Genomic DNA, 9,481 nt, shown 5'->3' on the forward strand with positions numbered 1-9,481 from the left:
TGGGAAGGGGGAAAGTTAATGGACAATACTTTTCCTACTTCCTATGAAAATGCATAGGTACGTACAGTTTTGTCCTTCCTATTTAAAAAAATCTTTTCAAAAAAAAAATCTGTGAAACCTTGAAAATTCTCTTTTTTATAACAGGAACATTTTTTTTTTCCTGTTTGGTCTTTGAAAAGGGGTCCTGTCACTCAGAAAGGGGGCATTTCTTTAACCTCTTTCCTATACACCCACAAGCCAGCTTTCACATACACACAGATTCTCTTTCCCTCTTTCCTTCTCTCCCCGCAGGCGCCCCTCCCTACCAAATCCACATTTCTATACAAGATGTTTTTAAGTCACCAATATAAAGATGTTGATTCTCTAACAAGTCAGAGAAGTACTTCTCTAATCAGAGCAGGAGTAGGCCACAAAGCGGCAACAAGCGACCCGTAATGTCTTCCCTAGAGCGTTAGTTTCCAGCTGGAACTGAGGGAGTTATTGACTGGAGGATCCGTCTGGGCAGGACCATTCTTTTTAAGTTAAGAAGCTACATTTCACATTAAGGCTAGATGACCCCCATCCATGGAGCCTTAATGTTCATCAGTTTGGGGGTGTGGAGGAGTTTGAAAAGGTGACACAAATGGTCTCCCTCCAGTATATGATATAGTCACGTGGCTACATATCTTGCTATTAGGAGAGTCCTTTGTTAATGAAGACTTTACACTACACACAAGCCCACACCCGTGTATGTTTACAAGAGTGGGTGTGTAGTTTAGGTATTTAATAGAATCTCTATATATGTGTGTATCCCACACAACTATTCCAGTCAAACTCGCCTTGTCATGGAAAAGCCACATAACTAACACCATTCATCAGAGATGCTCAGAGCAGTTTGCAAATAAACATTTCCATTTCTAGTCCACAGAAAGGGATTCTGATACATCAAGAGGTTGAAGCTTAAAGTCACAATTGGAATGAAAGAAGGACAAGTTAAAGCTCAGTTCTTGAACTAGTTATTAACTAGTTATTAACCATTAGACTACATAGTTCTTTCTAGTTTTCCCCTTCCATTCCTCATGTCTTCACTCTTTTTCTCCCTCCCTCCCTTGTTCTGTCATACTCAGTGGGTGGGAGGTTGTGTGTGTGTGTGTGTGTGTGTGTGTGTGTGTGTGTGTGTGTGTGTGTGTGTGTGTGTAGATAGCATAGAGTTCCTGACTATATCTTATACTTAGAAACCTACCAAAGTTGGAGAGGAGTTTGAAATTGCGGTGGGTGCCTTGGAGTAGGGGCACTGATGGGAGAGTTTAGGAGACTTATTTGGGAGGAAATAGAGGGTCAGATCTGGTCTAAGTGGAACATCTGCAAAACATTCAAGCAGCTTATTCACCAAAGAATCCAGCCATTTATTGTAGAAATAATAAAAAGGCACTAATGATTATAGTTCCCACCCCTTCCCCCAAAAGGCCAAAGCTTAATGAAATAATTCAAAGGTATGCCTCATTTCCTAATGGTGGAATTAAACAGCAACAACCAAAAAATCCCGACTAAACTTTCAGCTCTTCGTTCTGAAGGGCCTGGGAACCTTGCTGAGAAATGAGGTAAATAAAATGGAAGTTAGAATGCTATTAAGCTCAGGAGAAGGTATATGGCTCGTGCACAGTTCTGCCTTGATATGCAATTAAATTACAGAAAATTCTTCTTTAAATAATATCATTTGGAATGCTTCAACACTCAAGGATGTCTGAGGTTAAGTAGCTTTTAAAACGTCAGTTTTAAATAGCTTATGCAATGAATAGCTACCTTTAAATTCTAAAACCATTATAAATATGCTATACATATGGATGCCAGTTTATCTCTACATATTTCTTTTTAAAACGAGGGAAGCATTCATAAAAAGCTGCTTGGCACACTTTATTTTAGGAAAGCAGATGTTAATTTTTTTCACGTATCATTTTATGACCAAGTACATGTGTAACATTGGAAAGCATCCAGAACGCCTCCATTATTTGCTAAATGACTGTTAGTTGAGGCATATTATTCTCAGCATAACTATGGTATAGGTTCTATCAATAAAATAAACATCTGTGGTTTTACCAGGAGAGAGGAAAAATTAAAGAGTTCCTATTAAAGTGGGAAAAGAGTTTGTATAGGAAGAACACACCTGCAATGTAGTGAATTGAGCATTTATATTGCTTCATGCAAAACAAAGTCCCTCTGTAGTACATTAGAGATTATTTACCTTTTGTGAAATAAAGTTGAAAGCCTGCCCCTCCATGCCAAATATGATTCTCATTGTGGCCTTCTGCATAGGAAGATAACAGGTACTGAGCATTATTTCCTGTCTTGGGGGTGATTTCTCTTCATGCAAACCTTCTCTAGAAAATACACAGTTCCTTTTGAATACCCATATCATACCTAGCTTGATATAAATACCCAGCCTGTAGGAATTCCAACTCACTCAATATTTTTAGCTACTTTCCTACTATAGAAATATACCTAGGAAATTTCTTTTTTTTCTTTTTGCCTTAGATTGTTCGAGTAATCCAGTGTCTAGACAAAGTCAGTGGCATAACATTTAATTGTATTCAATATTTATGGTCCAATTTATTTACATTCAGGAAAACAAAAGAAGCCAGCAGACATATAACAAAAGGGGTGTTAAATACAAGGACCACGGATGCATATGTTCATAGTATTTTTCTGCTTAGTATTTTATACTTCTCTATGTTATGTGATCAAAATGAATGTATCCATAGTTGTTCATACCAAGAGAAGTGCAGGAATAATTTGTATCCCTGAAACTCTTTGCCGCTCACTCCTCCTAGACTGTTCCTCTCTGAGCATTGCCCTTTTCCAAAAGATCATGGAGGGGATTTTAAACACAAAATACTGCAAATATGAAAAATAGGTCACCAATAAAATTGGTCTCAGCATGGAGTATAATTGCAACAAAATGCTGCTGAGTAAAATCTAGGAGCGAGCTGGCTGGGGTGGCACAGTCGAAAACCATCTGGTGTGTATTAAAAGTGATGCTGTAAATATTGCTGAAAGCTAATGCATTATCAGCTTCTATAAGTGTACAGGGCCTGCAAGCTTTCCATATGTTAGAATATGGAGATAGAGTGGAAAGTGGAGAAAGGTGTCATATCAATCATGAGCTTTTCAAGCATTGTTTTGCACACTTCTTATGGAAGTTCGGCCAGAAAAGAAGAAAAAAGCGCTCACCCCAAACCCAGTGACAGGACATTCTCTCTTAATAAGTCTCTTCTCGTGTTTACAGTCTCTCTGTCACTGTCTCTTAACTGTGTCTTTTTCCTCCCCCCTCTCTCTTCCTCTCTTTCTTTCTCTGCTTTCTCCTCCATCACTCCCCCTCCCCCTCTTTCCCCACTCCTCCTCTCTCTCTTTATCCGAAGATGATAGGTCAAGCAATTGGTGACGTCACTCCGCATCAGTAAAAGAGAGTAACTGTTTCAGAGAGAGGGAGAAAAAAAATTCATGTTTTCCATCAGTTGTAAAGTTTCGCCTTTTTAATAGAAATACACTGCAGCTCGAGTATTCTTATTTAGTTCTCTATAACGCCTTAAGGTTGTTAGTCGTTCGGCAGCCTGCACTATTTCTCTCCCTAATCCAGAAATGTGCATCCCGTGCCATACTCGACTTAAATTTATGAAACTCATTAAAATACGGTTAAAAAAAATGTCTCCGAGTTCACGTTTCCATCCAACTGGCAACTTTTACCAACGTGGGTGTAGGTCTTCTAAACTAAGTGAAATTCTTCTGTCAGTCTTTAACTTTTCTTCTCTTAGAGTTCTCTCCAAGTGGAGATCTACACCAACGCTTCCACCCTCAACACCCCCCACCCCCCCACACACTTAGAATCTTCCTGCTGTCATATTTCTTTTGAGAAGCAGAAAGTTTTCGTTTCCCTTGTAGTATCACATGGAATCATTGTTCCTAGTTCTCCACCCCTCCTTTCAATGCTCTCTCCACCACCACCAGCAGCACCACCTGCCAATTCCTGAGTTACAACTCCGTATTCAAAACCATGCAAGGAAACTTCCCTGAATTGTCTTACAGAGATCACTTTTTCTCTCCCGAAGTTTCAGTGGGTTCTTTCATTCTTTCTTCTCACATGTCACTCCTCCCTTTCCTTCATAGACTCACACCTCTATCCTGCAAACACATGACGCTTAACTCCCAAGTGCTTCATGTGGCTGAACCTGCTGTTCATGACAACCCAAGTTCAATCAGCAAATAAATAAAACTCTTACTTTTTTTGGTTGCCGGCTGCATTCCCCCTCTGGCCGCTGCCTCCTTTAATTATGGGAGCTATATTTCTTCCCTGGGAGACATTCGTGGGGATTTTTTTTAGGTGAAAACTCTTTTCTGCTGAGTTATTTTGAAGCTGGGACCAGGGAGTGCCCCATATCCAGAGGCTTTGAGTGAAGTGCAGATTGAGACATATCGAGTTCCCTATAAAAGGATCATTTCATGTGGGAGGTTGGACACAAAGTTTGCACTCGTGACTGGCATTCCAGTGAGAGACATGCATATTTTAAAACAACAAAGCATGCTCGAAAGAAGGCTTAGGGGAGGGGGAGAAAAACTTGGAAAGAAGTTACTAAGTGACAAACATCTGTCAACATGGGATAATTTGTATACTCAGTGTAAAACTATCTGACTAGTTTTATACAAGTTCAAGGAGCACGACCTAGTACTGCAAGGAGAGTTCAAACTTCACACCTTTGAAATATTGTTAAAAGATAATTTTGTATCAAAGGATGATAGTTAATATTTTAAAAAACATACACACTAATGAAGATTTTCAAAAATTGTTTCAGACTATTTCTGAAACTTGGAATAAAATGTTTTCTTTCTAACTATAGTTTTTTATGGGAAAATGAGGGACGAAAACACAATACCGCCATAATAGTGGCCAGTATGCAAGATTATCATGGACAATAACACTAGCAATAAAATTAAGAGTGAAACAAAAAGCTCCAATTCTAGTGACTATCAATTTTTAAGTGCACCAAAACAGGTACAGATGCACAAAATACACAAAATATCTGCTTCTTTGAAGGTGATCAATAAATGCGATACAAAATTTTTCAATATTTTCTCTACAGTTTAAGCATATATATGTATACATGTATGCATGCATGTGTACATACACCTGTGTGTACATATAAATCACACACATATATACATACATGCACACATATATGTATAGGGGATCAAAGTTTCCTCTGTAGAGGTGAAGTTTTAAAGCAAATGAAAAAACACAAGGGGAGATGCTGGCAATGTTTCTGTCCTTCGGAATCTCCCAAAACCACATGGAACTTCACTTTACAGCTTCCCCACATAAATCTGCTTCTTCTCGAGATTTGAAGACAAAAGGAGAGGAGGCCTAGTGGTGAGCTGGATATCTCTGTTAGTTGTCAGTGCAGGTCCATGGGCAGGGAATGCTAATGAGCCTTTGCGCAGCTGAAGACTGGATCTCTCTGGTAGACTCTTACACTCATACACACAGGGACCCGTGCATACACATGCTACTCTGCTAACACCCTGAGACATACACCCGGACAATCACACTCTCTCTCCTCTTTCCTCTGTAAGTATAGAGATCGATAGCTGACCCTACCATTTGGCCAGTGCTTTATTTATCTGGCGGTGCAGTGATATTATCAGTCTTAAACGTTATATATGGCGGGTGTCTTCCTAAATCATTCAAAATAGGATAGCTTAGAGCGACCAATCTGGTCTTTCTAAAAGAAATGCCTCACAATCTCTCCACGGCCCCCTTCCCCCCCCCCCCCCCACCTCACTCCTCCTGCCCACCAGCCCTCCCTCTTTCCCTCCTTTCTTTACAACTAGGGATATTTTATACCCCGTAGTTTGGGGTTTGATTCATTGCTTTAAGCTTGATGGAGGGGTTCTGTAGACAAGTAGATGTATATACGCTATTATACAGCCATCACTGAGATTACTAACAGTGGTTCTCTTGTCAGTCTGATCCACCGCATAGAAACACTATTCACATCATACGTATTTCTCAAAATTTAAGTGGAGGAAAAAGAGGGGATCAAGAGTTTGTAACCTTGAGTCATGCTAATTGTTTTATTTCCTCTTAATTATATTTATAAATCTAGTTCTACACTGATTATTTCTTTGTGCTTAAAAATTGAGATCACATGCAGCCTTTTCCCCTCTTCACACACAAACATATACAATCCCCTCCCCCACCCCTAGTCTCCTAACTGTTTACGTCTTAGATACATAGGTCTGCAAGCCCTATAAAAATTAATTGTACTGAAGTGAATCTAATAGGTCAAGATTCCTCAAAGCCTCTAAAAAAAAAATCTTAAGCACATGAAACATGCCCTTCCCAACACTTATCCTTCTCTGAATTCCCTTTCTCCTTCCCTCCTTCTCTCCCTCCCTTTCGTACAGGTGGTTGCCCCTTACATAGCCAGAGTTAGAGAGGAGGAAAATGCTCAGATAGAAACATGGTCATGCCCATGTACAATCCATCCCACTAGATCCTTGCAGCTGAAAGAGCTTCAATATTACTTCACCTTGGTCAGCGGTGGCCCTTGTGATCTTGCCAGCGGCTTCCTCATTTCTCCAGATGTGGGTGCTCAAGGTCCCGAGGAAGGGGAACTGACACTCTCTGGGGAGGATTTCAGCCCCAGGTCCTTCCAGGCAAACAAGCCCCACAATAAATAAATTTAAAAAAAACACAAAAAGAGGGAGGGGGAAGTTGGAAAATGGATTCGCTGACAAGGAGGGATAATAAATGAGAGGCGCTTTCAGATAGATATCTCAGACGTGAAATTGCGCCCAGCTGGTTGTGTAAGCAAACAAATAGTTTCATGTTAGGAACCCTCAACTTGTGGCTTGATGAATAGAACACGACAGAGGTAAATGGCTCTTTAACTCATTTAAGAATAAAACTCTTTGGCTTCCTAAGTAAAAGATCCGGTGACGCCATAGATCCTGAGCAAGCACTCTAACAAGAGTTTTATTAGTTTCCACTTGTGTTCCCAGATTCCAGCCCCCTCCCCAACACACATACTTCCCCCCCGCCCCATCCTTACCGTAGTTTCCTATAGCAGAAATTATCAGATCCTTAGTCCCGGAGACCTATCCCCACCCCAAGCCTAAGTATAAAATTAGTCTTAAAAAACAAAAAAGGTCACACTCACAAGAATGATGATGATGATGAGTTTTAAAATAAGCGTTTTTTTAAATGCCCCTAACACTGAAGAGTTAAGTGTTGCCTCTGCCTTAGAAAGGGCACCATTCAAGGACCACTCTGTAGCAGTTTGCAAAAGAAAAGTATTGACAAGCCTGGTGAGCCTGATGCCTCATGTTGGAAAAGGCACTGGGAATCAAAGAAGTCTTTGGCTATCCCTAAATTTAAGGAAGGACAAACTTTAAAAAATCTCCTTAGCCTCAAAGGACAAGTTATTGGGATATATTTTTTGTGGGGCGGGAGGATGAATCTGCTCACCTCACCTTTAGGATAGGATTGATCTGAGTGCCCAAAATGTGAGGCAAAGCCCCTTCATTTCCTGAGGGGAGAAGGGGGAATATCCTGAGAATTTTTTTTTTTAATTTAAATGAAGCTTGTGGTTCCAGCAATTTAAAATTATTTCAAAGATACAAAAGGTCCATACTAGTGTTTGGCTAGAAAGGGGCATGTTTGACCCTCTATATATTGACTCATGTCACAGGAAGAGAGAAGTTGCCACCTAGTACTTTTCAGCTGTGGAGATACATTTCCTCCTTTTTAGGAGGAAATATGCAAGCAGACTGCATTATATTAAATTATCTTTATCTGTTTGCATTCACTTAAGTTCACACCTCGTAAGGAGCCCCATGCCAATAAGATAATTGCCTTTGATTTCTTTCAGTGTTTTGTTCAGAAGGGTAAGCAGACCTCTTTCCCTAATTTTGCCTCCCATTTTGCCCCCCTACCCACACTCGCACACTGTCCCAGACATCTCTATGTCCCCAAATCCACTAGAGAGGTTGACTGGGCAAAGGAAATGAAAACTTCTTGAACATTTCTCAACTCCAACTAGTGTGAAGGCAACGATGCCAGGCTGACTGAGCAGAACTCTCCACCTGCTCTGCCCAGTCACCTGCTGGGAACTGCTGGGTCTGTCCCAGAAATTACGAAAACAGGAATTAGCCTGACCCTGAGACAGCTAGTCAGAGAAAGCAGAGAGAATTGAGAGACAGGGAGAGAAACAGTGAAATGAGGGGATGGAGATGAAAGACTACAGCCTTAATAATTTTGGCCAATATTTAAAAGACCTGCCTCGACCTTTCCCCGCTGCTAGGTGGTAACAGACCCATCTTTTCCCGCACTTCACTCCCACCTTCCTTCCTAACATTAACATTGCCAGTACGATTCCATCTCTCCCCCTGCTGCCAATCTGGGAGGACAAGAATTATAAACTGAGGATGAAGACCTGTCATTGGTCAACTCCTCTTGATATGCATTTAGATTGACTAGATCAGACTTAATTGGAAGAAAAGGGAGGAAGATCAGGTAGTTCATAGGAAGTCAAAAGGCATAACCTTTCTTTTTTCTATTTTTTTCTTTTTCTGTTTCGATTGTTGTTTTCTCAGATCTTAAACCCTCCATTAACACATGGGAGTTCTATGTTCCCGATGACTTGTCTGACAGTTGAAAAACTTCCAGAATTTAAAGCCTGATAGTGACACACAGAAATAGCACACACACACACACACACACACACACACACACACACACACACACACACTGGATCTATCTATTTTCTTTCTTTTTCTCTGGAACTAGGAGTTTTTGCAAGAGGCTTCGAACAGATTTAACTGTTATAAATATTTTCTGGACTTTTGTTCCAGCATGAAGATTAAACCATTCATTTCCATGGTGGGAAGGGGAAGGGAGAGTGAGAAGCATCTCAGAAGAGAAAAGAGGCCAGACCAAGACCTTCTTGCCCAATAATGGAAACAAAGTGATTGTCCCATGTCCTATTGCTATCCCAGTTTATTCTCCATTTCCCAATGGCCCCATGCCAGACTGTGCATGACTAAGGATATGCTCACAAGCTTCAGATCTTCCATCTAGAAAACTCATCATGTAAGGCAATGAATGGTCACACAGGAAAACTTTCTTCCCATAGGTAAATAGCATGTATGTTTATATACTTAAATCAGGGTTTAGAAAAGTGTTGAAGGTAGAACATATATTGGTATCCTATACTTTGAAACTTAACTCTCTACAAGAGCCAATTTCTAGCACTTTCAATACCTCTTCTTCACCCTCCCCAAGAAAGGAATGCCCATATCACAACTCAAAAACAGCCCTCATGCTTTATCTTAAAATGGGTACACAGCTGTTAAACCTTCATCTTTAAATTTATAGAAAACACACATTTTGAACTACAAAAATGTTTATCTGTTTTCATCAGAGGGATCACATTGTAATGAATATATTTTC

General features: G+C 40.2%; 1 long non-coding RNA gene across 2 annotated transcripts in view; it reads right to left on the minus strand.

Moving 5' to 3' along the window:
• The window catches only part of LOC140501950 (uncharacterized), a 72,321-nt gene extending 67,892 nt beyond the window's left edge, over window positions 1-4,429 (minus strand). For both annotated transcript variants that reach the window (XR_011966445.1, XR_011966444.1), the window contains exon 1: window positions 4,254-4,429. This is a non-coding gene — a long non-coding RNA (uncharacterized lncRNA). The remainder of the gene's footprint in view (window positions 1-4,253) is intronic.
• Between the last annotated feature and the right edge of the window lie 5,052 nt (window positions 4,430-9,481).

The sequence above is a fragment of the Notamacropus eugenii genome, chromosome 4 (genome assembly GCF_028372415.1).
Source record: "Notamacropus eugenii isolate mMacEug1 chromosome 4, mMacEug1.pri_v2, whole genome shotgun sequence".
Lineage (NCBI taxonomy): Eukaryota > Metazoa > Chordata > Mammalia > Diprotodontia > Macropodidae > Notamacropus > Notamacropus eugenii.